Source organism: Crocuta crocuta, unplaced genomic scaffold (genome assembly GCF_008692635.1).
Source record: "Crocuta crocuta isolate KB4526 unplaced genomic scaffold, BGI_CrCroc_1.0 scaffold55, whole genome shotgun sequence".
NCBI lineage: Eukaryota > Metazoa > Chordata > Mammalia > Carnivora > Hyaenidae > Crocuta > Crocuta crocuta.
This window is the reverse complement of record NW_027530512.1, coordinates 5,083,218-5,091,605: the sequence shown is the minus strand read 5'-3', so window position 1 is coordinate 5,091,605 and position 8,388 is coordinate 5,083,218. Positions and strand designations below refer to the sequence as shown.

The window sequence follows — 8,388 nt, the reverse complement described above, 5'->3', positions numbered from 1 at the left end:
CGCAGGGGACAGGGCGAGGGTGCCGGCGCCCCCAGAACGCCGGGGACAAACCGCGAGGGAAGGCCCAGCTGCTGAGCCCTCTGGGGCAGGGGTCTGACATCTGGACGGAGTGGGAAAACAGCATCCTGCCCTTGGGGAGTCGGGAGGAGCCCAGTCCCATCCAGCTGTGCAAACAGGAGGAGGAGGAGGTCCCAAGCCTACCCTTGGGAGAGGGGCGAGAGGGGTGGTAAAGCCGCCGCCGCCGCGCTGGCCCCCGCGGTGCGGGTTGCGCCAGCCTCCCCGGAGCCCGACGCAGAAACTTGTTGCAAACAAACAGGCGACCGCGGGTGNGCAGCTCGCGGCCCCTTCGCCTCCGCCCGCCTTTCCCGTGGCTGATTTGCCTTAAACTCCCTAAAACCTCCGCAGCCCCGGTTCCTGCTGCGGCCGGTGAGTATCTGCCAGTTGTGGGGCTATTTGCGCAACTTTGGCCCGGGCGGGAGGACGCGGGCCGNAGTTACCTTCTTTTCCCTTTCTTTCTCTGCCTTTATTTTTTTCTTGGGGGGGGAGGGGAGGGGAGGTGTAGACGGGAGGCGGGAGGACCCGGTTGATTGACGTGCCCAGAGCCCGCTTCTCTCAACTTACAGCTGCGGCTTCTCGGCGGGTGGGAGGGGAAGTGTCCCGGAGCCCGAGGCCGCAGACTTGGGCGCGCTCCGAGGGAGGAGGCGTAAGAGCCGTGCAAATTCTTGCCACGCTCTTTTCCACCCCCACTTGCCGGCACACACGGTTTTTGTTCAGTAAAAAAGTAGTGGGTCTCGGGCTTGGGAGTTTTTAGTGGAAATGATGTGTTTCTTGGGAAGAAAGTGCTTTCAATTCCAGAGGTGGGCGCTTGCTACAAGTTCTGTTAGTGTTCGGTAAATGTGTTGGGTGTAGATCGGGAGTCGTTACCACTAAAATATGTAGGCTTGGGTCTGAGCTCAGCCACCCTTGTCAGTTTCCCTTTTTTTTTTTTTTTTTTTAACCTAAGCAATGCGTCTGTATGATTTGAAAGGTTGACATGACCTTTTCCAAATTGGGAACGTCGGTTGATAGAAGTCCTTGATGCTTTCTGGGGACAGTGAGACATTTGTATGTGTGTAATAACACTCCTAAATCGAGCTTCACGTGGTAGGTACGCGCAGATTCTCCATTGGCCTAAGTATATTTCCATACAGCTTGTCTCAAGGCAGGAAAAGGATCACAAGAACAATTTTCTCGAACCCAAGGACTGGTTCCAGGCTTTTTGAAGCGACTTAGAATCAGATTCTGAGTTGAAGTTCAAGGCAGTCTGGACCAGAATTGGTGAAGGATGCTGTTCTCATGTTAACTTCAAAGGGATTACCACCTTCTCCTTAGAAACGAAGAAATTAGGTTCTATGAAATTTTGTCAGTGCAAGTGGATATGATGGGGAGAACTGGGATACAAAAAGATGAAGGTTGAATGATAGCTGGCCATTCCAACCTCAAAACTTTTGATTAACTTGCTGGATGTCTGATAAAGTCTCAGTAATAACTGAATGGCTTTGGGAGCTAGATAGGAGCTTCCTCATCTCAGAGAAAATTGAAGCATAATGGATGTGAAACTATTTTCAAAGATGAATAAAGACAGTCTGCTGTAGAGCCTTTACTTAACATCTTCTATTCATTTTAGGAGATTTCTTTATTATGACCAAATATTCACAGTATAGAATAACTCACGTTGAGTAGCCTTCCCTGAAGCCTTTTTGTTCTTCCCACTCCCAATGTGATGGCCTATTTTGGGGAAGTAGTGGGGGAGCCCTGGTGCATCATTGTCAGAGAAAAAAGAAACCATATTTAACCAGGACCTCAGCAGGGCATGAACACAGTCTCAGCCACTTGCACTTGACCTTGTGTTTTGATTTCACATTAACAGCTAGATTTTTGTACTGTTTCCTTATTCTCTTCTTTTTGCCAGGCTCTGGGGATGATAAGTTCATAGAGCTTTTTCAGAGTGTCTCTGTGTTCCTTGCAGCAGCGTTTCATATCCTAATGTGCAAGAGAAAAGAAGTGCCTCTCCTCCTCCAGCCAGGAAAGTGCTAAGCCTTTCCTATTAACCTTCTGGGCCAAGGGGGAGGAAACTTTGTGGGATACAAAATGCAGAAAAGTGTCCTTAGACTTTTATTTTTAAGCTATAATCTAGTGTCTTCTAAAAAAATGGAGGTATATTTGAAAAATGTCTGCTTGAGAGGTCTCTTTGGTCTGTATAGGATGTTTCCTCTTGTTGTTTTTTCTTGTGCTAATATATTTTACCCTGACATTTTGACGTTGTTATTCTTAAATACTTTTATGTGAACCAAATTAAAAGTGATCCGTGCCTATTTTTTTCTCAAAATGGAAATACTTATTATAAAACCCATGCTCTTTGTAAAAATTCAGCCAATAGTAAAGTACATAAAATACAAAAATGAAAATCATTTTGATTCCCACTCCCCAGAGACAATCACTGTTAACAATCAATTACTTGTTTAAAACAAGAGAAGGCAACATCTGATCATAACTGTGCTGTTGTGTGTGCTTCACCCTGCCTAAGTATGGCCTGTGATGATTCATGGCCTTATGTTCTCTAGTCAGTACTCAGGTTGGTGAGAATTGGCCAGGTGGAGAAAAAGGGAATGTTTTGCATTGCACTGGTTTAAAATTCTATGATCAAGTAACAGACGTGAGCATTTAAATATAACAGGGCTGCTATTTTAGGTTTGTCCTTATGAAGTACTTACTGTACTGTGGTAGGCTAGTTCTCACACTTTTTTTTCATGCTAATGTTGATGTCCAGCTTCTGGTGCATTGATTTATACCAGCCAAACTCATTAAAAAAAAAAAAAAGCCTTATATCTGTAGGCAGTGTCATAGTTTTGTAGTTGAGTGGCTGTACTTGCCATGAAGGACACTGCCAAAGTGTACTTGTGTGGATACGGCGTGAGGGGTTCCTCTCAAATAGTACCTGGAGGTAGCATGCCTGACATCAAGGAAAGAGACTTAGAACAGAGAAGGGGATTCCTGACTGTACAGTTTTTAGATCTGGCATGGAAGGAGAGGGTACATGTTTAATACAGATTTCTAACTTATATCTGTGGCTTGTGTGGTAACTACAAGAGATCTTAGTCAAAGTACAGAACCATTTATGACTTAGCCTGGCATATTCAAGAAGAATGTGTGTGAAGTAGTTGATAGTGTTCTGAAAGCCCCAAATTAGTACATAGAAGTTTAATCCTACCATTGGTTATTTGATAGTGTCAAGGACACTACTCTGCTTTGATTTTAAAATCATTTTCAGGAGCACCTGCGTGGCTCAGTCGGTTAAGCGTCAGATTCTTGATTTTGGCTCAGGTCATGATTGCACAGTTCATGAGAATGAGCCCTGCATTGGGCTCTGTGCTGACAGTGCAAGCCAACTTGGGATTCTCTCTCTCCCCCTCCCTCTTCCTCTCCCCCACTCACACTCAGGTGAGCACACTTGCACTCTCTAAATAAATAAATAAGCATTCAAAAAATCGTTTTCAAAATAAAATTGGAAAATTAAAGCATTAAATCACCAACTAGATTTTCCATTTGTTGTCTATGTGAGATACACATAATCCTTTTTAGAGATAACTGAAGAGCTCCATCCCCACTTTACAGCTTTAGTATTAGGGAAGGGCTTGCTCTGATGGGTAGTGGGAGTCAGCAGATGGAAGTGGAGATGCGGAAGGGGCATGGCATTCTGCCTGCAACATGGGGCTATGTGAGAGTGGGTCACTGGGAGACTTAGGATGTTCTAAAGGGGCGCTGCAGTTAATAGTCATTGCCGTGAAGAGTGTTGTCTGGTTTATAAAAGCTGAAACTTAGGGCCCTGAATCAAGACTGCAGAATTTGAGTCTCACATTCTACTTAAAAGATGAGCGCTTGAGTATCAACCATTAACATTCACAAAATGAGGATAATAAAAATACCCAGCTCAGGATTGTTGTGAAAGTCAGTTGTATAATGTATGGGAAATTGCTTTGTAAATTTTTGACTACTATATAAAAGCTGCCATGATGGAAATAATACAAAAAATTAGGCACCTGGCTGGCTCAGTTCCTGGAGCACGTGGCTCTTGAGCTCCAGGTTGTGAGTTTGAGCCCCACGGTGATTGTAGAGATTACTAACAACAAATTGATAAGCAAAATAAAACTTACCTACTTCAACATTTATTCAGTCAAAACTGATCAAATATTAATGAAATGTCAGGCAATTGTTAGGGCTCAGGGGGTACAGTGATGACAAAGACAACACCCTGATCTCGAGCTTAGAGCAAAGCAAAATTATAGAATTATAATCTCTGCCAAGAGTGTGGTGGTGGACCCTACCTAGTTGTAGGTAGGGGCTGTTTTGGAAGAGATGAAGGGCATCTGCATTATGCATTATCATGGGGTCTGGAAAAAATTCCCCCAAAGAGTGACTGGACATCAAAAAGGTTCTAAGGAAAGGGAATCACATATATGAAAGCATGAAGGCTTTTGGTATGGTAGGTCCTTTGGGATGAAGGGGAATCTTAAAGTTTAAATAGACTTAAGGCTTAAAAATGGGGTTAAGCTTCTTAGAATGAACACATTTTTTGATACTTTTTTTTAATTTGTTTCATTTCATTGACCTTTAATTAGATAAGAGTTTGCAGGGTTTTGTTTAGAATTAAACAAGAAAAACGGGGCTATAATTGGAAAAATTCGAGACAGTGTCATTTAAAAAGATGTGTGGATCTGTAGGGGGCAGAAGTCTGGACTTCCCCGTGTCCTAGAACTGCCTCCCTTGCTGCTCTTTCAGCAGCGTTTACCAAATACTTACTATGTTGCACGGAAACAGGTTAAGGGCCTTGTCTTTAGGTTGCTCCTAATCTAGTGGGGAGACCTTCTGACTGACACACAGCTAACTGGGGTAGCCAGTTCTTATTTAGCATTTACTCTGTGACAGCCACAGCCTCATGACAACTCTAAACACTAGGAAATATTATCATCCCCATTCTCAGATGAGAGAATTGCGGTGCAGATTGCTTATGCGACCTATTCAAGGTCACACACCCCAGTAAGTGGCAGAGCCAGAATTTGAACCCGGGCAATCTGGTTAGTCTGTGCTTTTTAACATCCAATTTATGTTGCTGTTCTGGTGATTAAAATATAGCATAATAAGTGCAAAATAAGGAGATGACACAGAGTAATATCAAAACCTAAAATAGTGGGAGAGGGAGGTGTTACAGAAGGCTTTCTGGAGGAGGTGATAAAACTGATTGTTAGGTATGTGGGAGGTTCAGCGAGAAGAAGCAATCAATCAGCATGAGTTAAAATGGAGGTAAGAAATACATTAAGCAAAGGGGAGTGGGGGGACAAGCAGTTTTATGCTGCTTGAGAATGGAGTTTGAAGCAAAAAGTAGCCAAACAGAAGACTAGATGGGTGGGCATGGACGGCTTAGTATGCTTTGGTAAGGAGTTCTTACTTTTCAGCCTGAGGATATGTGAAGGGAGCATAGATGGTATGATTTATGTTCTTTACGAATTGTTTGTTGTAATAACTCAGGAGTGATTATAGAGACCTCAGGAGGGCAGGGAAGGTGGGAATGGACTGGAGAGGCAGATTTGAGAACTACTTAGAAAACTGGTGAGACTCAATAGTTAACTATTAAGGGTGGGAGAAGTCCCAGGCAGCTCGCAAATAGCCTGGGTGATTGGTGCATGGCAGTACCAGCCGAGACAGAGAATACAGGGGGGAGGAGCAGTTTAGTTGAGTCCCAAAGTCTCACAGCGGTACAAATATAAGTTCCAAAAAATGAACCCTAAGATTACCAAGAATACCAATGCCACGTGCAAAAAGTGACTTCCTGGTAAAGCTGCTTCTTGCTGAGAAGCCTACTGTTCACACAGTGCCCTCTAGTGGTTGGAAGATGCCATGTTGCCTCTTTAAGATGAATGGATCAAAATGTAGAGATGACCTGGAGTAAATACTTTTCCTCTTCTGCTTCTGGAGGGAGAGAGAAATATTCCAGAAGCCATATGTTCCCTTTGTTTTCTGTGGACAAATTTATTTCCTAGACCTAGGAACAACTCACTTATTCAGAACTTACATGGTCGGCTACCTCATTATCCAGTGCCCTGGCCAGAAGCAAGAGTAAGGCAATTTGTTGCCAGCAGCAATTAAAATAGATGAAAACTCAGGTCATGATCTTACAGTTCATGAGTTCTAGCTCCACGTCAGGCTCTGGGCTGACAGCTCAGAGCCTGGAGGCTGCTTTGGATTCTGTGTCTCCCTCGCTCTCTGCCCCTCCCCTACTCACACTCTGTCTCTCTCTCTCTTTCAAAAATAAACAAAAACATTAAAAAATAAAATAGATGAAACAAAGTGCAGGAATTAAAACCTTATCTTACAGAACACTTCCCTAGGTCCTCTCAGAAAATTAAACTCTGGAGACTCAGTTTCAATGAGTTTTTGTGTAATTTCTTAACCCATAACAGATTGAAAATGGTGGGCAGCAGGAGATCAGCACCCCTTTTAGAAGTGGTAGCTATTGGCTTGACAAGCAAGACAGACTACTAACCAGCCAACAAATCACAGCCTCTGAAAGCACAACAGTTTGAGGCCCTTTTGTGTAGGTGCAAACAACCTTTGCCAGTTTGAACAGCGCCTGTATTTTAGCAAAACACAACTGCCACAGAGCATGGGGCAGGCAGGCCGTTGGTGTTGCACTCGTGGGGTGCAGACCCGCAGGAAGAGCCCTAGACCAGGACTGAGGAGATCAGGGCCTTTGCTCTCAGCCACTACAGCTGGAGGTGACCTTGAGCATGTCTCTTAACCTCTTAGGGCCTCAGTTTGTTTTCTCCTGTGGAAAGCACTGGGTTGAACTTGATCACTTTGTAAAATTCTATGACGTATGTTCACAATGATATTAATATTTAAGAAAAATTGTATTATGCTTGACTGAAAAGACAGGAAGAGATTGTCATCTCTTATTTTTTTAAATTTTTATTTTTTAATTTTTAATGTTTATTCATTTTCACGCAAGAGACAGAACATGAGCAGGGGAAGGGCAGAGACAGAGGGAGACACAGAATCTGAACCAGGCTCCAGGCTTTGAGCTGTCAGCACAGAGCCCTATGCAGGGCTCGAACTCAGGAACAGTGAGATCATAACCTGAACCGAAGTCGGATGCTCAATTGACTGAGCCACCCAGGCGTACCTATTGTTTTTTGATTTTTAAAGTTTATTTTTTTTGAGAGAGACAGAGCGTGAGTGGGGGGACGAACAGAGAGAGAGAGAGGGAGACACAGAATCTGAGGCAGGCTCCAGGCCCCGAGCTGTCAGCACAGATCCCGACGTGGGGCTCAAACTCACGGACCATCAGGTCATGACGCAGGCCGAAGTCAGTCGCTTAACTGACTGAAGCCACCCAGGTGCCCTTGGTCTCTAATTTATGTGAGAATCCTATGAGGAGTATGATTATCCCTATTTTATAGATGAGAAAAGCAGGTTTAGAGAGCTAAGGATGTTTCCTCATACCTGAATAAGTGCTAGAGTTGGTATCCAAACCTATTGGTGCCTGCTTCCTGGGCTCTTATTTGATACTTTCATTTACCAAGCGTACATTAAGTGCCACGTCTGTGGGACATGTGTGCTGGGCACAGGGAGCATGAAGGCCTTGAAGTCTCATCCTGAGCCTTTCGAGTTCAGTGTAGTGGACATTGCTATAAGGTACCCCAGTGAGTGTAAAGGATAGAAGTCATGCTCTAGCAGTGTTGGGACTAATGTAAAGCACCATTAGGGTTTTAAAAGATTTTAGGGTGTGAGCGTAGAACTGACTCACCATTTATAGCATTGTTTCTATGGGAATATGTGTTTGAAGTTCTAAATAACTAACTTAAAAATAAAGTTTTGGAACATAACCCAATTATAATTTCAGAACTTCTTGTGCTAAGTACTGAATTTACAGTCTAATAACCAGCCAGAATGCCTGTTCTAAAAAGTGAATAAAATCTTCTAAACTTGATCGTGTCTGTCATTTAAGTGCCTTGAAGTAAAACTTTTCATCTACAAAACTGGTTCCTCCTGGAAATTTCAAGAAAACCTAAAGAACTTCATCAAGTTTAAATTTAGAGACTGAACTCTATACCCTGGAAAATGGTATTCCAAGAAAGAATTTCACCAGGGCGACCTTATTTTTTATAGGTGGCATAATGACAGAGGCCACGATCTCGGGCTCGAGCTATATTGCTTGTGTCCTAATCCCACCAGGTCCTCTGTGACCTTACAGAATTTATAAAACATTGTGTACCAGTGTGCACTCACACACACACACACACACACACACACACACACACGCTTAGACTCGAGCCTGACCGTGGATAGTAA

The 8,388-nt window shown here is 43.6% G+C and overlaps 2 protein-coding genes across 3 annotated transcripts in view; one reads left to right on the top strand and one right to left on the bottom strand.

Moving 5' to 3' along the window:
* Nucleotides 1-274, bottom strand: part of ZBTB25 (zinc finger and BTB domain containing 25) — a 24,547-nt gene extending 24,273 nt beyond the window's left edge. The window contains exon 1 of the mRNA XM_077767196.1: nucleotides 202-274. The gene's annotated coding sequence lies outside the window, so the exon portion shown is untranslated. The remainder of the gene's footprint in view (nucleotides 1-201) is intronic.
* Nucleotides 275-336: 62 nt separating this feature from the next.
* ZBTB1 (zinc finger and BTB domain containing 1) overlaps nucleotides 337-8,388 on the top strand; it is a 28,345-nt gene continuing 20,293 nt past the window's right edge. For both annotated transcript variants that reach the window (XM_077767189.1, XM_077767187.1), the window contains exon 1: nucleotides 337-426. The gene's annotated coding sequence lies outside the window, so the exon portion shown is untranslated. The remainder of the gene's footprint in view (nucleotides 427-8,388) is intronic.